Source organism: Heterodontus francisci, chromosome 14 (assembly GCF_036365525.1).
Source record: "Heterodontus francisci isolate sHetFra1 chromosome 14, sHetFra1.hap1, whole genome shotgun sequence".
NCBI classification, from domain to species: Eukaryota; Metazoa; Chordata; class Chondrichthyes; order Heterodontiformes; family Heterodontidae; genus Heterodontus; species Heterodontus francisci.
The window spans coordinates 62,859,849-62,884,327 of record NC_090384.1 but is presented as its reverse complement, the minus strand read 5'-3'; the positions used below and the strand labels follow the sequence as shown (position 1 = coordinate 62,884,327).

The 24,479-nt window shown below is 44.2% G+C and overlaps 1 protein-coding gene and 1 long non-coding RNA gene across 7 annotated transcripts in view; one reads left to right on the top strand and one right to left on the bottom strand.

Annotated features, from left to right (window-relative positions):
• The window catches only part of LOC137377075 (uncharacterized), a 38,018-nt gene extending 19,640 nt beyond the window's left edge, over nucleotides 1–18,378 (bottom strand). Inside the window, exons 1-2 of one of the 2 annotated variants that reach the window (XR_010976357.1) lie at nucleotides 18,126–18,378; nucleotides 12,464–12,538 (exon numbers count right to left, since the gene is read on the bottom strand). This is a non-coding gene — a long non-coding RNA (uncharacterized lncRNA). Of the gene's footprint in view, nucleotides 1–12,463; nucleotides 12,539–12,616; nucleotides 12,761–18,125 lie in introns of those variants that run through there. The other variant, XR_010976358.1, reaches the window with a different exon arrangement.
• The window catches only part of stk33 (serine/threonine kinase 33), a 218,773-nt gene continuing 212,275 nt past the window's right edge, over nucleotides 17,982–24,479 (top strand). For 4 of the 5 annotated variants that reach the window (XM_068046328.1, XM_068046326.1, XM_068046327.1 and 1 more), the window contains exon 1: nucleotides 18,096–18,299. The gene's annotated coding sequence lies outside the window, so the exon portion shown is untranslated. Of the gene's footprint in view, nucleotides 18,025–18,095; nucleotides 18,300–24,479 lie in introns of those variants that run through there. The other variant, XM_068046331.1, reaches the window with a different exon arrangement.

Below are 24,479 nucleotides of genomic sequence, written 5' to 3'. Positions count from 1 at the left end.
TGTATGCACAGGTTGCTGCATATTTGAAGAAAGGTGTCCTATTGGTTTACCAATAGAAAAGAGGGTTCTAAAACATTCCCAGGATCTATATAACTAGCAGTTAGACAAGCTGAGACTGAGGGCTGAATTCTATGCTGCCCCAGTGGGACAGATGGTGGCATGGGGATGGCGTAAAATTGTGCGGGAGGCTCCGGGAGGCCTTCCCGCTCCGCTCCCGCCTCCGTCCACCTTTACGGCGGTTGGGGAGGGAGGTGAGGGAAGAAATGGCCCACCTGCCCCAGGCCAATCGAGGCCCTTTAGTGGCCACATAATGGCCACTTAAGGGTCTTTGCCTGTCTCCACGGATATTTTACCAGTGGCAAGCGGGCATGCTGGGACTTTAAAGGCTGCCCAGCGATAGCTGCCGGCCTTTCCGCATCCCGGGGGGTGGGGGGTGGTGCCACGGCAGTTGGGCACAGGGTGCCCGATTGAGTGCCGCCCCTGCCTCCCAACCCATCCCTGGGACCCAGGACGCACCCCCCCGCAAATGACCACCCTTGCCTCGCCGGCACGACCAATCACCACCCCACCCCCCCAGCGAGGCAACCCCAACTTAGGTGCAGTCCCTGCTCCATGGCATCCTCCTTGGTCGGCTGGGCTGCAGTCCCAGCAGTGGCCACCACTCTCAGTGGCACTGCTGGGACTACAAGCTGCCAGCCCGATGATTGGCCGACAGCTCACAGAGGCGGGACTTCCTCCCTCAAGTGGGTGGAAGTCCCACCTTGGGACAATTAAAGCCCAGGAACCCGTAAAATGCAGGTCAGATCCCCGGGCTAGGCGGAAGCGGGTTCGCCACTGACATTTATGTCGGTGGCAAAGTCCCATCCACCTAAGGTAAAATTCAGCCCTGAGAGACTGCATGGTTCAAAACGCAAAATTGCAAATGCAAAGTATAAAATTTACCTACTTTGAAATAGCAAAAGCAAATGGTGGACAAGCCGGAGCTACTCTCCATGGCTACCAGTAATGGAGATATCTGAATAACAGATGTTACAATGTTATTATTAAAAATAATAAAATCAGGCTTTAACTCCAGGCATATTAGGTGCCACAAAGTATTATTAATTTGTGACAAGAGAAAATACTCTCAAAATGTAAACTTTTACCAGCCAATCTCCTGTGGCATGGTGTACAAGCAATCAAGACCAACTGTAGTATTCAGGTGCAGCGGATACCTAGTTTAAACTCCCTGAGTTATGAGGAGGGCTTGAATACCTTGGGATTGAGGTTTGTTGTGTGGTACCAGGATACCTAAAGATAGTGGAAGAAAGAAGTTATTTAAATATTGGTGACAATTTTCTTTGAAACAAATGAAGGCATTAGAAACACAAATGAACACATGTTCTCTGAACAAAATGAACAGCAGCAATGGCTTTGGCCTGTTTGACAATCAACAAGTGCACAGTTTTGGAAGATGAGCCTTGCATTACAGTGTAATACTTCATCTGAGGAAGGATGTTTTTGCTGTGGAGGGAGTGCAGCGACTGATTCCTGGGATGGCAGGACTGACGTATGAAGAGAGATTGAGTCGATTAGGCTTGTATTTGCTAGAGTTTAGAAGAATGAGAGGTGATCTTATAGAAACCTACAAAATTCTAACTGGAGTGGACAGACTAGATGCAGGAAGGATCTTCCTGATGATGGGGGAGTCCAGGACCAGGGGTCACAATCTAAGGATAAGGGGTAAGCCATTTAGGACTGAGATGAGGAGGGATTTCTTCACCCAGAGAGTGGTGAACCTGTTGAATTCTCTACCACAGAAAGCAGTTGAAGCCAAGTCATTAAATATATTCAAGAAAGAGTTGGATATAGTCCTTAGGGCTAAAGGGATCAAGGGATATGGGGAGAAAGCGAAAACAGGATACTGAGTTTAGATGATCAGCCATGATCGTATTGAATGGTGGTGCAGGCTTGAAGGGCCGAATGGCCTACTCCTGCTGCTATTTTTCTATGTTTCTATGTCTATGTTTCTATAAAAAACAGGAGCAAATTTCCAAACGTATCACCAACAGTCGTTGCTAGGGTGGAGGAATAGTGCACATGACCACTTAAAAGGAACTGGAAAGAAATTTGTGAGGGATAAACTGAGAGAAAGATTTTTATTGTATACACTGATTTAAATTTTGCAGGATCCAATTGGGATTTTTACGTGGCAATCACTTCACTTGTGTGATAATCGTGCACTAGACACAGCACTATATATATGTTATATAATGCTGCATCGTGCAAGTGGTTTTTTACATTTGAGCTGACGCTCACACAAAAAAATCCTGATATAAATATATTGTGACAAAAATTTACCTTTGCTGTGTTGTATTTTTAACATGCATTTTGTATTGTTAGAAATGGCATGTAAGGTGTCAATACCTAAGGTACTTATCCACAGAAAAAGCTACTGGGTCAGGATCCAGACAGACTGACTGCAAGGGGTTCACAAGTGCAAGTTTTTATAGCAAGAACATTGGATTGTCTAAAGTGTGGATTGTAATTCATTAAAGTCATCATATTCAATCACAAATATCCTGGAAATTGTCAAAGAATGGCTATCCATTTAGCATTGTTAAATGGATGTTGACATACTAGAATTAAGGGGAATGCATTTGTCTACTTGCTTTTGTTTCATTATAACTTAAAAGGGGTTTGGATCATATTTCTTTCGTTAAACATCATTGTAATGATGTTCCGAAACCAATTTGGCACAGATTAAAGAATCAAGCTGTCTAGAGTGGTGTTTGATTGATAGCTGAATCTGAAACCTTTGAGAATAGTACAGGATTCTTGATTGTCTGTAGTCTTCTTTGATGGATAGCCAGGATTCTCTATCATGAGAATATATTGGGCTCCATGTAAGTTGTCTGCCAATTCCTGGATCATGGTCAAGAACCTGGTAAAAGAATTTTTGTTGGGAAAAGCATAGGTGTTTAGGGTGGGAGTGGTAAACTGTAACAGGAGGGAATGGGAATGATGTGGCTACTCTGTGAACAGGGAAAGGCATGGTTGGGGAATGTGGGAGATGCAACAGAAGGTGCAAGGGAATGGGGAGCACATGTGGGATGAGGTTAAAACCAAATCCAGGATTCAGGTCAAGCAAGTCAGAAGACAATGATACAACCTGATCCAAGGTGAGGGAAATGTGGAAGGGAGTGTCTTGGAAAGGAGGATAGTTTGAAGTTGGATGGGAATGGCACCTGCAGGGGCAGGTGGAGGAAACGGAATAACGGAAGACAATGGAGCACATGCCACTTGTCCAGGACTTATTTTTTTTAATAATGTGTGTGGGTGTGGAGCCAGTGGAGATGGAGGGAAAGGAAGGAAGAGGAAGGTGAACAGGGGTTGTTGGAGATGGAGCAACAGTGGATGGGGAAAGGGTGTCAAGTGGCACTGAGCCAGGATCCTCAGGTAGGCACATTTTCTTGTTGAGTGGGTGGGAGTGCGGACATATCAGGATTTTAGCCCACAGTGCAGGTGGTGCTGAGTTGTTTGTAAGTGAGGACTAGGTAAGCAAAAATTTCCTCCAATTAAACATTGGGAAGAATGAAGCCATTGTTTGGGGTCCCTGCTCCAACTCCGTTCCCTAGCCATCGACTCCATCCCTCTCCCTGGCAACAGTCTGAGATTAAGCCAGTCTGTTTGCAACCTTGGTGTCGCATTTGACCCTGAGGTGAGCTTCCGACTTCATATTTTTGCCGTCACTAAGACTGCCTATTCCACCTCCATAATATTGTCCAACTTCGCCGCATCTGAGCTCATCTGCTGCTGAAACTCTCAATCATACCTTCATTAGCTCTAGACTTGACGATTCCAATGCACTCCTGGCTGGACAGGGAAGGAGGTAATATTTCTGCACTGGAGGGGCTGTCATTTACACTCACTGAGGGCAGTGATCTTCATTCAGTGTTGGTGGGGTGGGTGTGGGGTGTTGTTAATATGTGAATAACTCAGGTTGTTTTGGAGCACATTTATTGTTGGTTACAAGCAGCAATGTCAGCACTCTGTGAGCAGGTTTTCTGGCTGCCACCTTAGTTGGGAAATTTCATCTAAATTGGGAGGTGACATTTTCTTTCAGTAATAATTTTGCCTGCAACCTAAAAAATGTTCTTTATTCTCTTGAATTTCAATGGCTTTGTCAGTGATAATAAATAACAATGAGGCTCTCAAAAAACTCTTAATGTTTAGAGTAAAATGACTTTAGATTCAGGTAGTTGAAACATAATGGAAATCAATCCAACATAACTGCTAAACATCTTAAAAATCATTTCTGAGAGCCTTTCTTGCTTGAAATTTCCAGAAATCTGACGGATAAAACTGGTTGAAAATTGGTCATACCTTTCAGCCATAATAAAAATGTATGAAGCAGCAGGAACCACTTTAAATCTCACATGCAATTTCACACAACATTATTCACATCATCAAGAATTGTTCACAAATCATGAAGCAGCTCATAATGACTGTGAGGGCATAGAATATGTCAAGAACTAAGCAGACGTTCATAACAGTTATCTTCACAAACAAAAAGTGTACTCTCTGCTTACACCCTTCCTAAACATAATATAAAAATAATGGAAATTGATCACTTTTTGTATACATGAGTGCACATAAAGCATCTACCCCTATCTCTTCTATAGTACTGTTTGTACTCTTCTGAAACTGTTGACAATTATGAATGGCTCCTCATCCCAGCTCTATTTAGCATATGGCTCATGTGCAAGTCGCACCCACAATGAGCCAATGAATGCCAAGGTCTGCTGCCAAGGTATGGATGAGTCATTAACAAATAAATGGGCCTTCCATACCTACCATATTTTCAGGAAAATTCTGAATATCAAAAGAAAGTATTAACTATGGTTATATTCATAAATAACTTAAATATAACCGACCCCCTCAGAGTCCTAATGCTGAGAGCTGAGTTGTATTGTAACAATAGGAGAGAAGAACCTTCAACTTGAGGGCCTGTTCTACTGCCAAAAATTGAGCATTAAGGCACTGAGCATTGGCTCATGATCTCGCATGTCTGTTTTGCACACAGTATTTGTCCATTGCAACTTTGAATCGGGGCTTTTAGGTGTCAAGTACATCTACCTGAAACTGTCGGGAGAATCTTGCTGCTCTCCCAGTTGACATTTTTTTGCCTTCCAGTACACAAGCAAACTTCAGTTCAGCTCCACAATGAGTACTGCACCTCCCCTTTAAAAGGTGCATGCCACAAGGAACTGACATTGAGCACTCCCAATGGGCGAAATATCCAATTACTGGTGTGATATTTGCTGAGCTTGCTGATCAAATTTATATGAAAGGAATTTCTGCCTCGTGGTGACGTCATCGGGCAAGCAACATAGTTGCCTTGCCCACTTTGTGCCCATTGAAAGTCTCGCCAATTATGTTTAAATGTGTGGAATTGAATCTCTGAGTATGTGAACTATTTTTTTTATTTTTTTGTGGGGTGTGGGTGTCACTGACTAGGTTATTGCCAATCCCCAATTGCCTGTGAGAAGGTGGAGGGCCACCTTCTTGAACCACTGCAGTTTGAGTGGTGAAGGTACTCCCAAAGTGCTGTTAGGCAGAGAGTTACTGGAGTTTGACTAGGAAGGTACAGTGATATATTTCCAGGCAAAGATGGTGTGTGACTTGGAGGGGAACTTGCAGGTGATGGTGTTCCCATACACCTGCTGCCCTTGTTCTTCCAGGTAGGAGCTGTCACTGGTTTAGAAAGTGCTATCAAAGGAGCCTTGAGGAGTTGCTGTAGTGCACTTTATAGATGATACACATGTAATCATGGTGTACTGGTGATGGAGGGAGGGAATGTTTAAGATAGTGGATGGGGTGCCAATCAAGTGGGCTGCTTTGTCCTGGATAGTGTCATGTTTCACGTGTGCTATTGGAGCTGCACACATCCAGGCAAGTGGAGAGTATTCCACCACACACCTGACTTGTGCCTTGTAGATAGTCATAGGGCTGAATTTTATTCTTCTGCCTCTGGGAGCAGTAGTGGGTGGGGGAAAAAAAAGGTTAATACACAAGATAAGGGAACATGGAGTTGGGGGTGATATATTGGCATAGATAGAGGATTAGTTAACAGTCAGGAAGCAGAGAGCAGGGATAAATGGGGCATTTTCAAGTTGGCAAGCTGTGACTTGTGGAGTGCCACATGAATCAGTGCTGGGTCCTCAGCTATTTACAATCTATATTAATGACTTAGTCGAAGAGACAGAGAGTAATGATTCTAAGTTTGCTGACGATACGAAGCTAGGTGAGAATGCAAGCTCTGAGGAGGGCACAAAGAGACTGCAAAGAGATATAGACAAGTTAAGTGACTGGGCAACAAGGTGGTAGATGGAGCAAAATGTGGGGAAGTGTGAGGTTATTCACTTCAGTCATAAGAATAGAAAGCAGAATTTTTTTTAAAAGGTGTAAAACTTGTAAATGTTGATGTTCAGAGAGGCTTGGGTGTTCTCGTACAAGGAACACACAAAGTTAGCAATAAAAACAAGAAATGCTGGAAATACTCAGCGGTCTGGCAGCATCAGTGCAGAGAGAAGCAGAGTTAACGTTTCAGGTTAGAGACCCTTCTTCAGAGCGGGTCTCTAACCTGAAACGTCAACTCTGCTTCTCTCTGCACTGATGCTGCCAGACCTGCTGAGTATTTCCAGCATTTCTTGTTTTTATTTCAGATTTCCAGCATCTGCAGTATTTTGCTTTTACAAAAAGTTAGCATGCAGGTACAGCAAGCAACTAGGAAAGGAAATGGCATGTTGGCCTTTATTGCAACAGGATTGGAGTACAAGAATAAAGAAGTCTTGCCACAATTGTACAGGGTTTTGGTAAGACCACACCTGGAATACTGTGTGCAATTTTGGTCTCCATACTTAAGGAAGGATATACTTGCATTGGAGGCAGTACAGCAAAGGTTCACTAGATTAGTCCCTGGGTCAAGAGGGTTGTCCTATGATGAGAGGCTGAGTAAATTGGGTCTATATTCTTTGGAGTTTAGAACAATGAGAGGTGATCTCATTGAAACATTCAAGATTATAAGGGGCTTGACAGGGTAGATACTGCGACGTTATTTCCCTGGCTGAGGAATCTAGAACAAGGGGGCCTGGTTTCAGGATAAGGGGCTGATCATTCAGGACTGAGATGAGGAGAAATTTCTTAACTTGAAGGGTTATGAATCTTTGGAATTGTCTACCCCAAAGGGTTATGGATGATCCAGACAGATTCATGGTCTCTCAGGGACTCAAGGGATATGGGGAACGGGCAGAAAAGAGGAGTTGAAGCCCAAGATGGTATATTGAATGGCAGAGCAGGCTCGACAGGGCGTATGGTCTACTCCTCCTCCTATTTCTTATGTTATGTTCATTCCACCACAACCTTTACCCAAAGCCTTCAATCTGTGTCCCCTAGTCCTTATCCCATTAGTAATGGAAATGGTTTTTCCTTGTCTAACTTATAATGTCATAATCTTGTACACCTCTATCAAACCTTCCGTCAATCTCCTTTGCTCCAGGGAGAACAACCCCAGCTTTTCCAACCTAACCTTCTAACTAAAATCCCCCATACCTGTTACCTAGGTAAATCCTCTCTGTACCCTCTCAAGGACCCTCACATCCTTCCTAATGTGTGGTGACCAGAACTTGATGCAATAATCTAGTTGGGGCCTAACCAGAGCTTTATAAAGGTTTAGCATAACTTCCCTGCTTTTTTACTCTATGCCTTTATTTATGAAGCTCAAAATCATATATGCTTTGCTAACCACTCTCTCAATATGTCCTGCCACCTTCAAAGATTGATGTTAATGCACACACAGGTCCCTCTGTTCCTGCAGAGTCTTCAGAACCATACCATTAAATTTATATTCCCTCACCCTATCCCTTCTGTCAAAATGCTTCACCTCATACCTGTATTAAATTACACCTATCACTTGTCTGCCCATTCTGCTAGCCATTTGTTGAACAGGTCATTGATGAGTAAATGCCACTTGATAGCACTGTTGATGACCCTGTCGATTAATTTGCTGATGATTGAGAGTAGACTGATGGGGCGGTAATTGGCCAGATTGAAATTGTCTTTGTCATGGACAGGACATTTCTGGACAATTTTCCACGGTCAGGTAGATGTTGTAGCTGTACTGGAACAGCTTGGCTAGAGGTGCAGCTCGTTCTGAACTACAAGTCTTCAGCACCACAGCTGGGATGTTGTCAGGGCCAGTGGCCTTTTCTGCATCCAGTGCGTTCAACTGTTTCTTGATATCATGTGGAGTGAATCTAATTGGCAGAAATCTAGCATCTGTGATGGTGGGGAGGCTGAGATGGATCATCCACTCGGCTCTTCTGGCTGAAGATGGATGTAAATCATATTGGAAGTGGAACTGTGAATGCAGAAGCAAATGAATCTGGAAGGTGGTGTCGTTACTCTTAGTGATGTTGTTCTTAATGTTAAATTGACTGTCAGTGCTTCTATGAATCATTTAGTCGATAAGTGCATGGCCCAGTGTGGTACTGAGCCAAACATTTCAGGAAGACCACAAGTTCAATGTCCAGCCTGTGTTGAGGTAACTGACCTTGGGCAAATTGGCCATTCATAATTACAATTATCATGAGCACCTTTGGGCCAGAGAGAGGAAAAATAAGCTTAGGTTTTGCTTCTCATTGCTATTAAAAGACTCTTGGAAAGTACTTAATGTGTGACCATTGGATGAGAATCGGACCTAGTCAAAAAAACTGCTGATGCTCAGTTTTCAGATGAAAAATGATTCCTTGGTCCAACATGAGTTAGTGCTTCCAGAGAGTATAAAAGCAATGAGACCAGGACACACTCTTGTATATTGAAAAATTATGGGTAATCAATGGTGGAAATGCAGCAAAGCATGTGGGCTGGCGATGGTTTGGTGCCAATAAGTGCACGAGCATCACATGAATAATTGCAGAAGCCTTGAACAATAAATGTTGTTAATTTATTCCTGACCATTCATTGTTTTCTGTCATAAATTCCTTTGTTCTCTTGCTTTATTCTGAAAATGTACCAAGGTTGAAGTTAGAATAGCTTGAAGCACATTAGTGAGGAACCTGTTGCCAATGAAGAACAATAGCCATGAGATGTCAAAAGGGATTATGTCAGACTGGATGTCAGATGTGGGAGTTGAAAAATTACAGAAATAATTTAGAATTCTACTGCAGATGCTTGTGTTGCTCACCCAGATCCAATATAAATGGCCAATTGCTTTCCAATGGCCAAGCACAGCACCTTAGTAACTGAAAATTAATCAAATAGAGGATTCATTTTGAATGCAACTGAAATATATTTGAAGGTCAAAGTAAGGATAGTCAAGGAGGTAGGAAAAGTCTGAGCCTTTATTTTGATGAGAATAAGCTTTGGTTTCGTTGGAATAATTTTCTGTGTTCAGAAACAAGATCATTTTGAAAGATCACTTATGTTTGCTTCAGAATTCACATTATGGATATCACACTTTCAGAAATCCCATCAGGCTTATAGCAACAAACTATGATTTCCTAATTAAGGATCCTGCGTTTTTCAGAGACCTTGTATAGCGAATTTCTTGTACCTTTGTCGACACTGAAGTTCATCATGATAGGTTTGTGCTTCAGCCTTGGAAATTGGGTATGGAGTGCTTAAGAAATGCTTAAAAAATGAATATAAACCCTGCTTAACATCTTTTCAAGGCTATTTCATATATAAAGTTTAACAAAGTGATGCGACTAATTTTGTATAAAGATTACGGTGTTAACCTGTCTGGCTTTAAATAAAGCTAAGCTATTTTTGTGCCCAATTAAGGAGAACTGCTGGGGTCAGAACTAATTCCATTTCACAGTCTGTATTTATGTTACTTGCTTTCCTCGTTCAACATCACATGTTAAAAGATGTTAAAACTGTAGAACTCCTTATGTGCTTCATCTTTCCTCTGCTGCTTTTAAAACCTATCTAATCAATAGTTTCTATCACTTCTTTACCAGCTTTCAATTTTGCTGGTGTCCTACAGTAGAGTCCTACACTTCGGTTGTTTAGATTTAAAAAAAAGTATAATTGTATAATGTTCTTTTCTTTAGATAAAAGGAAGTAATGGTTGCCATCAAAGTTTTATTTTTTATATTACAAGAAATGATGCAAAGGTACTGCTCGAAGCAGAGTAACATTGGGATTTGTCATGCTAGGCCCCCACCTGCCAAGAATCAGGCACATCAATTTTGTAATGAACATTGATTTTTAACTGTTGTTGGAGTGCGGAAATGACTTGTTAAACAGATCAGCCGCGGCTGAAAAAAGAATTACATACTAACAGACAACGAAGGAGAGGAAGCGCATTCCAAGGCCTGCTAAGGAGGATACAATCCACAAGGACCAGGACTAGTTAGACCAGCTGGTCACATGACTACTTGGGCATTCCAGGGTTTCCTTTTGAACTGGCCACAGAGAGTTTGAAGGCAGAGTGTCTGTTTGCTCCTGGACTAAGAAGATCTCTCTCCTGTCTGCTCCATCTCTTTCTCACAAGCCTCTGAATCCACTGAAGACACATGAACCACTAGAAAGAAAAGTCTCCTACAGCGAACAAGGTTTAAGAAGAATACTGGGCCCCAACGAAAAGCAAGAACTACCTACATTCAAGGAGTTTACAGCGAGCTCGAAGAACCATAACAAAAACCCTTCAGATATTGCCTCAAACTTTTCCACTTTATTTTTCTTCTGCTCCTTTCTGTCTCTATTTGCATGTGTGTATCGCATATGCATGCTAGCGTGGGGCATGTCATGTATCCATAGGCGTGAACCGAATTAGAGTTTAAGTTTAATAAATTTCAACTTTTCTTCTTTAAACCTAAGAAAACCTGTTTGTGCTGGTTTCTTTGCCTTATAATTGGAAAGCGGACAACAATGATTCACCAAAGGGGAGCTAAAACATGGTGTGTTTAAAATTAAACCCTGTTATGGTAAGACCAGGTGCAGGCTGAAAGGGAACCCTAGACCTCTTTCTTACCTGGTCGTAACAGGATTATTTATGTAAATATGGCAAGCTTGATGCCTAGAGTCCAACTGTACGTTAAATATTCTTCCAATCAATAATATTTATTTATAATCATCTCAGATGATATGTTGAATAGTAATCATTAAAAAATGCAACATCAGGAGTCAGAATCTTAATTCTGCAGTTGGGGGAGATTACTTCAAACCATTCCATAGATTCTGAACAATTTGTATTGTACATTGTCACCAATGCACTTTGTGATTTTATTTGTTAAATGGATATTTTAACCTTGAAATTGAAGAAATAATTTCAATTTATTCTACAGGACTTTCAAAACAAAAAGCACTTTCAAAAATATGTTGTAAGCTGACGAAAGAAAACATTATCAAGCATTCAGATCTGTTGTGCAAACCAAACACCTTCCCTCATTTTTCCATTTGTTATGGTAAAATCCAGACTCTAGAAACATCCCAAAGTGTGCACACTAACAAGATGACTAACTGTAGAGACTAATAATTTAGACAAACTGAATTTATCTCTCAGGTGAGCACTGAAAGTCAGTCTAACCCATTGAACCATTTGACTGACTCATTCTGCCCTGTTTTGTTTTGCTCTGGATGAGTGTGTTCAACAATATGGGAAGGAATCAAACAGCTACCAGACAGAATTTTGCTGTAACAGTGCATCATTTTAGGTTTTAATTTTTTTTTTTGTGGCAAGTTGCTGAAAGTGCGAGCTGATAACATTGCAGTGAGGAAAATAAAGCCGACTGAAGGACTGAGAAGGAGATATAAGTTAGAGTGGGTGAATTCAATGTCAAATCACATACAGAAAGAGAAAGAAATAAAGGGAACAAAAGATTGAATTATGAGAGAGAGAGAAAAGAGACAGAAAACAAAAGTTATGACAACGAAAGTGATGAAAACCTAGATCATGTTCTTGTTTGTCTTTGCTTACACTGTGTGCATAAAAGCACTTATGTGATTAAAGGTGGAGTTTTACCATACCAAAGCATTGCATAAGACAGACTTCATTATAACACTGGGTATTTCATCACTTACTTTACTGTATAAACTTTTCAATGTCAAAAATTAGGGAATATGTAAAAATTAGGAACAGCTGCTGTTTTATTATGTTAATAACATTTTAACTTTCTGAAACAATACTTTTTTAATTACACAGCCAATTATTAGAAATGATTATAAGTAAATAATTTAGATGAAATACATGTTTAAGCTACAACAAATGGCTAAATATTCCTGTTGTCCACAATTAATTCATCATGGCACTATTTCAATGCTGAACAAGGAGCCAAAAACTGCAGATGCTGGAAATTGAAAACCAAAATGAAAAATGTGATAAATATTCAACAGATCAATAGATATTAATTATTTGTGTGAAGGATCTACATCTGAATTGTTAACTCATCTACTGTCCCCACAGATGCTGACTGACCTGCTGAATGTTTTCAGCCTTTTCTGTTGTTGTTTGGTGCCTGTACAGTTTCTTGCTCATCCATTTGGTGGAGCTCTAGGAACAAGCAAAGGAGAAACTGCAAAGTCCATTCATGTTAACAACAAATACAATTTGGTAAGAGAAATAACTTACTTCCATCAAGAAGTACTCAGTTGCTGAGACTTTCGAAGTCATATACTGTTAAATGAAATCAGTTAGCAGTTAGACTTTATAAACTGGTATCAGAATTGAGGACAAAGTTCATTCGTAAAGGAAGAAGTTTGGCATTGTCATAAATTTGGTTTGAGTGGGGAGAAAAAAGGGAAGGAAATTAATTTGAATGATTAAGATGACACTGTTAAACTCAATAGCCTGAAACTATTCAGCAAGTAGTCACTTGTTTACTGTTGAATGCACAGGTATTTGGTTACAGATTACTACACTCAGAAGCAATCTTTCTTAGCACAACAGTAGTTGGATCAAATATAGAGTATTGTCTAGGCTTGGAATATGTTGCACGGCTGTAACACATCTGAGGCATTCATATGCTTACATGCTTGAGCAATGTTACCTGAACTCCAGAACTGCATTCAGTCTTGAAATACATTACTTTTAAAGCAGTTTTAACATTGAATTTATAATTTTGCACCTTGCCATTCAACATTAATTCTTTTTTTTATTTGTTCTTGGGACGTTAATATCACTAGCAAAGCCAGCATTTATTGCCAATCCCTAACTGCTGTTGAGAACGTCGTGGTGATGAGCCATCTTCATGTACCACTGCAATCCATATGGTGTAGGTACACCCACAGTGCTTTCTGTGGCAGTTTGATACAAGTGAATGGTCTGGAGTCATGTATAGGTCAGATGGGATAAGGGCAGCAGATTTCCTCCCCTGAAGAATAATAGTGAACCAGATTGGTTTTTAAAACAAGCCCATTATTATTGTAATTATTATTAATGAGACTAGCATTTTATTCCAGATTTATTAATTAATTGAATTTAAATTCCCCCAGATACCATGGTGGGATTTGAACTCATGGCCGGAATTTTACCTTAATCGCTGGCTCCGGTACGGGTGGAACTCAAACGGATGCGGCCTCTGATCCCGCGCTGCGTCTCCTATCCACCGGCATCACGCGCAGGGCAGCCAATTAGCGGCCCCGCTGCGTAACTGAGACCTGAATCGGCTGGTGTGGGCGGGAAGATATACATCATTGGGGGCGGGGCCACATCCGGAAATGTCTGACGTAAACCCTTGAAAAAGGTTTAGTTCAATGAAATTGACCAGGTAGTCATTCATTGTTTGTAAATCTGCTATATTAGTTGTGGTGCACTGAAAAGCTGCACTTTTGTTAGGGCAGAAGGACTTAGAGATTTCAAGACAGGTGGAGGAAGTCATGGAGGGGAGAAGCACTCGCTCAGCCCCCCGTTTTTCAGATGCATCACCACAGGTTCTCCTTCAGGCAGTTGAGGAGAGGCGTGAGATCCTGTTCAACCCAGACGGTAGAAGGCGATCGTCCAAAGTGACAAAGAGGGTCTGGCTGGAGGTCGCAGAGGAGGTCAGCAGCTGTGGCGTCGTTAGGCGCACATGGATACAGTGCCACAAGCGCCTCAATGACCTGCTTCGCTCTGCGCGGGTAAGGGACATTCCTCATTCATCTAATCGTTATTTTGTCAAGGGAGGGTGTATTTGTATTCATGATGCAATGTGGAACCCCTGCATGATCATTGCCTGGCTGCCTCCTTGCATTGGGATGCAAGATGGGCATATGTGAGATGAACGTTGAGGAGGGATTGCTGAGGGCATGCTCAGCAATGGCACAGCAGTTAAATGCCACATCAACCCATTTGGATGATTGTGTAACATGCCCACAAAAATGTTTGAACTAATTTTTTTTCTTTAATTAGGAAAAGAGGGCACACAATGCCCGAGAGAGGTCCCGGACAGGTGGTGGCGTGGCCTGTCCTGCATTCCTCAGTTGAATGGAGGAGGACGCATAGATGATAGCAGGAGAGGAAGGAGGACAAGCCGTAGCAGATGGCGAGGCCAGTGGACATGGCCATGAGAGTGAGTGATCCGGAAAGTGGTGTATTAGTGTTTATTGGGGGGGGGGGGGGGCAGGGTGGGGGCGTGTTGGTGGGCCAATGTTGTGGGCCAACTGATGTGACCATAATGGACCCAAATACATGTGTTCGACTCTGGCTTTCTGATCAAACTGATCAATATGATGTTCCCAAAAAGTGATCAACAGCATGGAACAGGAAGCATCTCCATTGTACTACCATCCACCTCTGAGGTTGAGGAGGGCACCTCAGAGGGCACACCGTCACATCCTCGCGACACTCCAAGCACCAGCGCAGATACAGACACCTCGGTTGGGATTTGCGTGTATGTGGAATCGATTTCACATCCAGGTGTCAGCACAGCACAGGTGCCGGGCCAGCCACCGGAGGCAGAATCGGCCGATGCCTCACACAGTCGGAGGAGTGTGGGAGGCCAGGCCAGTGCAGAGCAGCAAGCTGATGACATGCCTTTGAGAACATCCATTCGGCGGGAGATGTTGCAGGTGCAGCAAGCGGTCCTTGGAAATCTGGCGGAGTAGCCTGAGACACGACGTGCAATTAATCAGACTCTGGCTACAGTATGAATTCTGCTAACTCTCAAGCAATTGAACATCTGGCTTCCTCCGTTGACAGATTGGCGGCTGCAGTGGAGGGGCCAGTTCTGGCTGCAATTCATGACATCAGATTGAGTGTGGCCTCGCTGGACCAGAGCACCAGAGAGCAGAATCTAATGTGATGGCGCCAGGTCGAGGCCGCTCATCCCTCTGATGTCACCATTGAGGATCGTCAGAGCCTCACGAGGGCACGGGGCAGCAGATCGCATATGGGAGCTCCTCTCAGGGCGCCTCTGATGCATCCTCCAGCTCCTTGCTCCCTCTTCCAGGGACATGTGATCTGCGAAATCCCAGGGTTTTACAGGGTGCTCATGAGATTTCTCAGGAGAACCTTGAGATGCCAGAGCCCTCACAGCTGCAAGCAAGCAGAGGACGTCCGCCAAAGTCATCACGAGCAGGGCAGCAAACAGTTCAGCCACCTGTCTCTGGTGTGTTTGGTGGCGAGGGATCATACACCAGAAAGAGCACTCGGAAAAGAATTAAGAAATCACTTTAACATCACTACTGGTTCACAGGGTGAATTGAAAGGTTTTTTATTTGAATGTGTTACAAAATATTGCAATAAATTGGGTTATCTGAGATTTTGTCATGGCTTTCCACAAGTCAAGTCCAACATCGTTGCTCAACAAAAGTAGTTCAACATGTGAGGTCTCACACTTGGGTTGCGTTCCTCATGATGTGAAGGATTGCATCGTCACATTGTCTCTCCCCGTGAAGGTGAGTGAATTTGCCCTTTCGGAGCCTCACAATTTTTCATCATACGGTAATCCCAATTGTGTGAAAATTTACACACTCTCAATGGAAACGTCTGCCTATTAAAGACTTCCTGGTCTCTCGAGCAGTTAGAGCCAAATTATATTCAGCTTCCTCTCCATGAGCATCAAGTGAGTGATATCCAGCTTCATCATCAGAAACATCATCGTCATCTGATGACACATCGCGCTGACATTGACCCTCCTCCAGTGCCTCTCCATTTTCAATCGCCAGGTTGTGCAAGGCACAGCAGACGACAATTATTCTTGAAACCCTTGAAGGTGCGCACTGCAGTGCTCCACCTGAGCGGCCAAGACACCTAAACCTCATCTTAAGCAGGCCTGTAGTTTGTTCGATGGTCACTCTGGTGGCTGCATGGCTCTCATTGTATCGTTCTTCCGCATGACCCCTTGGATTCCTTACTGGTGTCATGAGCCATGTTTTCAGAGGATATCCCCTGTCGCCAAGTATCCATCCCTCCACTTCATCTGGAGGGCTGAAAAGTCCAGGTACCTGGGAGTTTCGGAGAATGAAGGCATCATGACAATTCCCAGGGTAACGTGCACACACCTGCATGATTCTGTTACGATGATCACAGACAAGCTGAAACTGTACCCACCCAGGACCAGCAACAATGAAGGTCCTGGAAAAGATGTGGGATTGGGCCTAGCCTGGGAAATCGGCTGTGCTGATTTAATCATTTCTGCCTTCCACCCTAAAACAATCCTTCACTTTTGTCCTTTCCTCCCCTCCTCTGCCTATGCACTTGTTTCAAACCTGTTACATCTGTAACATTTTCCAGTTCTGGTGAAAGGTCATCACCTGAAAGGTGTTCCTTTTGATTCTGGGTAATTATAAATCTTTTAAATAAATGTTAATGCTAATTCTAACCAGAATATATTGTGGTTAGAAAAATAATTGTTAACCCTATGGCAAGCTATTCCCATACATTACAACAAAAGGATACAAGTTTTAGGTTATATGGTACATGTGTTTGTATGGAAATGGAACTTCACTCTGCATACAAATAAATACAGCTTACAAGAAAAATGTGGATGGCCCCACAATAAGACAACAAAGTGTTTTAAACTTGAAATTGTTCTTTAATTTATTAATAAATTAACAAAGTGAAGCACAAACATTTTATGATGAAACTTCACCTTACGTGAAATGGTCAAGCTTGAATTCCTCACCCAAGATCCATGTGTGTAACTCCATCAGCATAGCAACTAGATGAATAAAAGCAAAATACTGCGGATGCTGGAACCACTCAGCAGGTTCCGAAGAAGGGTCACTGACCCGAAACGTTAACTCTACTTCTCTTTCCACAGATGCTGCCAGACCTGCTGAGTGGTTCCAGCATTTCTTGTTTTTATAGCAACTAGATGAACTTTGGCTTATTTTCCCACCTTTAACCCATGGCCCTGGAGCCCAATTGTAGCATTTCCACTGCCATCAGTTGACTTGTAGCAGACCAAGGAAAGACCTTGGGGTCCCTGGTCAATATGGCTGGACTACTCACAGGATAAAGTTACTGAGCCATTTAGTTAATGCTTCATGATTGTTTAAAAATATTACTATAAACGAGTAAAGGACCTGATAAAATAAACATTAAAATACTTTCATCGAAAATAAATATACCACATAAAGATAAATCTACCTATCCTACCAGAAGTGGGTTGAAAAGTTTCTGAGTTGGTGAATTGACATTTTGTGTTACAGTTCTTCAAAGGTGGGGGCACAGAATGGGTGAATCAAAACCCTATGATTAATCCCATAACAACAATAAACATATTTCAAAGCCATAAAAGAAAACAAAATAAATGCAGAAACCTAAATGCAAAACAAGTTAAAAACAATTATAATATAACAAAATAAAAGGTGCTAGATATTGTTCCCATGGTATTTAAATAAATTTGTTCCAAAAGAAAAGGGTAACTAGGAGACCCGTGAAATGTCACTCAGGAGCTGACTCATTTTGGTATGAAAAAGGTAACCAAAATAAACACAACTATTTGTTTAAATAGGCTAGCAGTGTGTCTGGTTCTTTTGAGATGCTGACTCTCATTTCTAACATTCCCTCGATCCCTGAAGTTAACGGTGGTGGTGGTGAAGAATAACAATAAGGTGAAAGTTTTTTTTGCCCTCAGCTCTGGCAGGGAGCTGCGCTGACTGTCCATCACAATTGCCGCAGTGGCTTGGCAGCGCCGGTGACACGCAGCAATTACCTGGAGGTTTCGAGTTGCGAACTGGCTGCGGTCCCGGGCAGAAGCTGTTTGAGCCTCGGGCCGCGCCGTAGCGTCGGCGGTTCCATGGTGAAAGTTTTGCCGAAGTGTCCGGGAGGTAGTGAGAGATAGTGGGAGGAAGCGGCCCCATCACCGGCTCAGCTACACAGGCACATCGTGAGTACCCGGCCCTGGCACCGGCTTCTCATTTCGCTCCTGAGCTGGTGTCGCGGCCATTGATGGGGCGAATGTTTCCCCATGCAGAGCCGTTGAAGTGTGAGCTCGGTTACCATGGCAGCGCCGTGTGGGCTGGGGGTAGAGACGTGGTGGGAGGGAGGGGGAGGTGTGAAGGGACGAAGCTGAGGGGGAGGGGAGGGGGAGGGGAGGGGGAGGGGAGGGGGAGGTGAGAGGGGGTATGGAGGGGGTAAGTGAGGAGGGAGTGAGGAGGGGGTAAGTGGGGTAGGGAGGGGTAAGTGGGGTAGGGAGGGGTAAGTGGGGTAGGGAGGGGGAAGTGGGGAGGTGAGGGGGAGTAGCGGAGGAGGAGGGGAGGCGGAGGAGGAGGGTAGGCGGGGGAAGTGGTGGAGGAGGAGGGAAGACGGGGTGGTGGTAGAGGAGGAGGAGGAGGGAAGACGGGGTGGTGGTAGAGGAGGAGGAGGAAGGGAGACGGGGGTGGTGGTGGAGAAGGAGCAGGAGGGGAGGCGGGGGTGGAGGAGGAGCAGGAGGGGAGGTGGGGGTGGAGGAGCAGGAGGGGAGACGGGGGTGGAGGAGGAGCAGGAGGGGAGACTGGGGGTGGTCGTGGAAGAGGAGGAGGGGAGACTGGGGGTGGTGGTGGAGGAGAAGGAGGAGGGGAGACCGGGGGTGGTGGAGGAGGAGGAGGGGAGACCGGGGGGGTGGTGGAGGAGGAGGAGGAGGGGAGACCGGGGGGTGGTGGAGGAGGAGGAGGGGAGACCGGGGGGTGGTGGAGGAGGAGGAGGGGAGACCGGGGGGTGGTGGAGGAGGAGGAGGGGAGACCGGGGGGTGGTGGAGGAGGAGGAGGGGAGACCGGGGGGTGGTGGAGGAGGAGGAGGAGGAGGAGGAGGGGAGACCGGGGGGTGGTGGAGGAGGAGGAGGAGGAGGAGGAGGGGAGACCGGGGGGTGGTGGAGGAGGAGGAGGAGGGGAGACCGGGGGGTGGTGGAGGAGGAGGAGGAGGGGAGACCGGGGGGGGTGGTGGAGGAGGAGGAGGAGGGGAGACCGGGGGGGTGGTGGAGGAGGAGGAGGAGGGGAGACCGGGGGGGTGGTGGAGGAGGAGGAGGAGGAGGAGGAGGGGAGACCGGGGGGGTGGTGGAGGAGGAGGAGGAGGGGAGACCGGGGGGTGGTGGAGGAGGAGGAGGAGGAGGGGAGACCGGGGGGTGGTGGAGGAGGAGGAGGGGAGACCGGGGGGTGGTGGAGGAGGAGGAGGAGGGGAGACCGGGGGGTGGTGGAGTGGGGAGGGGGTGTGGAGTGGAGAGGTGGAGATGGGGAGCGGGAAGTGGAGTGGAGGAGGCAAATTGGGGAAGATGGGAAATTGAGAGGGGGGAAACAGAGCGGGGGGGAGTGGCTGGGGGATGGACGGGGAACTGGTGGGAGAAAGTGGTATGGATGGGGGGAGGGGGTTTGGGTGGGAGAAGTGGATGGCGGATGGACGAGGGAAGCGGGGGAAGTGGGGGGGGAGGACGGACTGGGGGGAAGTGGGGGGAAGTGGGGGGCAGGACGGACTGGGGGGAAGTGGGGGGTGGACGGGGAGAGGGTGGGGGATGGACAGGGTGGGGTATGTGGGGGGAGAGGGTGGGGGATGGACTGGGGGTATGTGGGGGGAGAGGGTGGGGGATGGACAGGGGGAAGTGGGGGGAGAGGGTGGGGTTGGACAGGGGAAGTGGGGGGAGAGGGTGGGGGATGGACAGGGGGAAGTGGGGGGAGAGGGTGGGGTTGGACAGGGGAAGTGGGGGGAGAGGGTGGGGTATAGTCGGGGTGGGAGATGGGGATGGATGGGGGAAATGGGGTGGGGGATGGACAGGGGGAAGTGGGGGGAGAGGGTGGGGTTGGACAGGGGAAGTGGGGGGAGAGGGTGGGGTATAGTCGGGGTGGGAGATGGGGATGGATGGGGGAAATGGAGTGGGGGATGGACAAGGTAATGGGGGGAGGGTGGGGGTTGGATGGGTAGAAGTTGGGGTAAGGGTGGGGGAGTTGGAGGAGGGAGGTTGGGGTTTTGGAGAGGGAGTGGGGAAAGTGATGGAGGGAAATGGAGGGAAGAGGAGGGAGGGGGATGGGTGAATTGGTGGGAGGGGTGAATTAGGGAGAGGGGTGGTAAGCAGGGAATAGGGTAGGGGGTAAGCAGATGGTCAGGAAAGGTGAGTGGTGTAAGCAGGGGGCAGTGTTGAGGGGCTGTAAACGGGCGCAGAATGGGGAAAGTAAGCGGAGGGGTGTAAAACGGGAGGCAGTGGAGTGGAGAGGGTGTTTGCAGGTGGGGAGAGGGGAGTGGAGTGGGTAAGCAGATGGGGGGAGAGGGTGTGAAGGGAGGAGGGGGGAGGTGTGGTTAGGGGAGGCAGTGAAATGGGGGAAGAGGAGGAGTGTTGTTTTCTGTAGTTCATCCTACTGGAAGGTTGATTCCGATATCAGCAAACATACTGATACTGTGTTGTTCACACTGAAAAATCTGAGATGTGAGTTTCAGAGTTGTTCAAAGCAAATTTCCCTCTAGCGTGTCCTGGTGACTCATTCCTAAAGGGAGAAGCCAAAGTAATCCTTTAACTGTGTTCCCTTTATCTGAACTGAAAGATTAGCAAGCAAGTAGTAAGGTTGGAAGAAATCAAAAGAAGGGAGGGAGAGAAGGAAGAATCAAGCGATTAACTCCCTCCCAATGATTGGAATCATGTGGAGGAATGATTTCTCTGGAAATACTGCGAATTTTAAATTGAAATAGTGCATTCTGATTAATTTCACTTGTGATAACCTGATTTTTAAGTGTGAGTTAAACACCAAGCATTTTGAGTTTGGTTTGAAGGATATGGCTACTTGGCAACATGCAAGTTCAGCTTTTAAAAAAAAAAATGATTTTCCATATAATTGGGTACCTGGGTTCTTGCAGAATCATAAACATTTTGAAGGTGTGGTCCAGGAAGTAGAAATCTGAGGCTGACCAACAAGGTGAAGTCTCTGCCAAGAATTCTGTTTTTAGTGTGAAGATTACATACAGTTGAGGATGAGAACCTGAGGGAAAAATTGAAGCTTGAACTCTTAAGCAAAAAGCGATGTTTAGGAGAACAAAAACAGTCTAAAAAATGCCTTAGAAGGCAGAGACAAAGAAATTTTGGTATGGAATTCAAAGGGCACAAATGTCGTGGGTGAAAGGATAGCCTGTCAATGAAATGCAAGGACTGGGGAATGGTAAATTAGAGTGACAAAACCAGAGTGTGCATTTAATGAGGAACAGGAGAGGAAACTGCATGCATCAATATCCCAGGAACTGCAGAGACTGAGATGGATAGCCTTTAAATAAGGAGAACTATGTTTAAGAAAACTATCTATTTTTCAAATAGATAAGGTAATCAGTCTTTATACAACATGTACCCAGTCTTGAAGGAAATGGGGACTGGAATTGAGTGACATTTGAACATGCATTTTTGTAAGTTTGCTCAATTTAGGAGGGACTCTTGAAGACTGCAAAGTGGATAACTTTATTTTATAACTTTCCACACTATGTACCTGGAAACTATCGAAGGTTTAAAATCTGTTGTAAAGAGAATCTTAGAATTTTAGGTAATATGGAGATGACGAGACATTTAAGGGTGACGAAGGCCATTTGACAATCTTTGTTCATCTGTTCAGGAAGACCCACTGTGGCATCCAATTGATTCTAAAATGTTTTTCAGATTTTCCCTTTGACTACTCTTACTTGTAAGTCCATTCCATGTTTTAATCACTGTTTTCATGAAGAAGAACTTTGTCACTTCTTAGTTACCTATTACTAGTTTGAACTTGTGCCTCCTTGTCTCGCTTTTACAATATAAAATTTTTTCCAGATTTATCTTTACCATGTTGTTTAAGATCACCTCTAAGTTGTCTCCTTTTGAAGTTGAAAGCCAAAGTTTGTTCATTCTTCATTCAGCTCTCTAGCACTGGGGACCACTGTGGTTGGCCTTCACTGCACTACCTCCTAGCCTCGACTGTCTCTTCTGTGTCTTGATAGGTAGAACCTATCGTGTGATCTGAACTAGAACACTGTACAGTTTGACTGTGATTTCCTGTAGTGTACCTCTTTTAGCTATATTGTGCATTATTCTATTGGTTTTGTTGATTACTGTACATCAATTGGACATTAAGTATCACATCTTCTAAGAATCCTGGTTGTCTTTCAACTCCATTCGTAACTATTTCAATACCACTCACAGAGCACACACTGCCCATTTTTCCTTCCTCTGTGTAGCATTTCACATGGGCCTAATTAAATTTCATCTGCCATTTAATTCAATTTCATCTGCCATTTTTCAGCTCACTTACATGTCCAACTGCCTCCTCTGAATCCATTGCCCTGCCTAAATCAGTTGTATAAATATGTATGTGGGCAGAACAAAACATATGAAATATAATACAAATAAATGTAAAGTACAGCACATAGGAAGGAAAAATAAGCAACACAGGTTATTCTGTAAGTGGTTTGAGAAAGGATGGACTTTGAAAGAAACCTAGCGTTTTAATAGACTTGACACACAATAAGTCTGACCAATGCAGAGTAGCAATCAATAAACACAGTTGAAAGACAGTTGAACTATATTTCCATAATATTAGAATACAAGTCAGAGGAAGTTGTGAGCAAACTGTATAGACCACACTGCGGTCACCACACTGCAAGTTTGAGCATTGGGACTAGTTTGGGTCACTGAGACACTCAGGTAGTGGAGGCAGTGCTGAGAAGATCCGTGAGACTGATCCCTGTTGTCAAAGTTTGAAGTTATGAGGCAGGACTGGAAAACAAATTTTTTACCTTGGAGAGATGATTTTATAGGGACATCTTGACATTTCATCTTGTCTGAGCTTGTTGGCACAGAGCAATGTTTTCCCATTTTGTCATTGCTCACCATCTCTTTTTTTTGTAGCTTTGATTAGGTAGGGCACAAAAGAATAGTCTGGTGTTGTTGCAATTATAAATGCAGTTGGATGGGTACTTTAACAAATGCAGCAACACTTCCTCAGTCTATGTATCAGCAGTAGGTTTGTCACTGTTCACTTTTTCCCTGTACAGCTTTTTGTAAACAAGGCTGTGTCTTACTTTCCAGCGACATAGGAATCTATTTGATGCTTGAAAGCATTCCAGTCAAGTAGTTTGAGAAGCTCATCAGCTTTAGTTGTCAATAGACAGTTGTCAAGCAGGACCTTTTAGGATTTAATCACGTGAACAGTGCTTTATGAACACCAGCCACCTGACTTTCATGCTTTCATTTCCTATCCCGTTTTTCATTTTTCCTAGTTCTTCAAGATATGTGATTTTCTTTTCAGAGTTCTAAAAATTCTAGATTCAGAAATGGTATATTTTTGTGCGACTAGCTGTTGTACCTTCATTCCATTTACACTGTTTAAAACATCACTTGTTCAGGCCACTTATTCAACCATCTTGAAATTCAACTTCTTTTCCTCCTGCACATGCACAACACTAACAAAAATTAGTGAAGACCGGAAATCGGGTCAGACTGTTTTGGGTTTGTTGGTCAACGCACCTAAATCGGATTACAAAGTACAAGTCTTGGTTTCGTTGAAGAGTCTTACTAAATTGGGATTTCGGCATGTCGTACTTGCATAAAAGTGAGAATTGCAACAAACCGAAACATTCACAATTGGAAATATAGAGGAAAGAATGGGACTGTAGAGATGGCTGTGTAAAAGAGGAATTGCAATTGAGTGAGTTTCAAATAAGCAGATACGCCTGTAACTAGTATGTGAGCAAAGAGTCAAATGAAGGATTATGCTTTAAATGAAACTAGAGATTTTTAAAAAAAGTTAAAGATCAAGCTACCAGGACGACCTGAGTTATTGAGGATGAAACTGCAAATAATGTGTTATATTGTAGAGGGCTAGACTACAAACTAAAAGTGATTGTATCAGTGCTGTATATGGTGCTGGACTGAATGCAAATCATAAGACAAATATTACTGCTCGAGAATACAGATGTAAGCAATCAATGTAAGAATACTACCATTTTTTTTGGCAAAGGCTATGAGACTCTAACAAGCCCATTCCGTTTTCACTTTCCAGTGTCACCTGCCTGCCTTCTCATGATTATTGATCCAATCTCTCCTCCAGAAATGCACCTAATTGTCTTCTGAACCCATTTGTACCATCTGCTT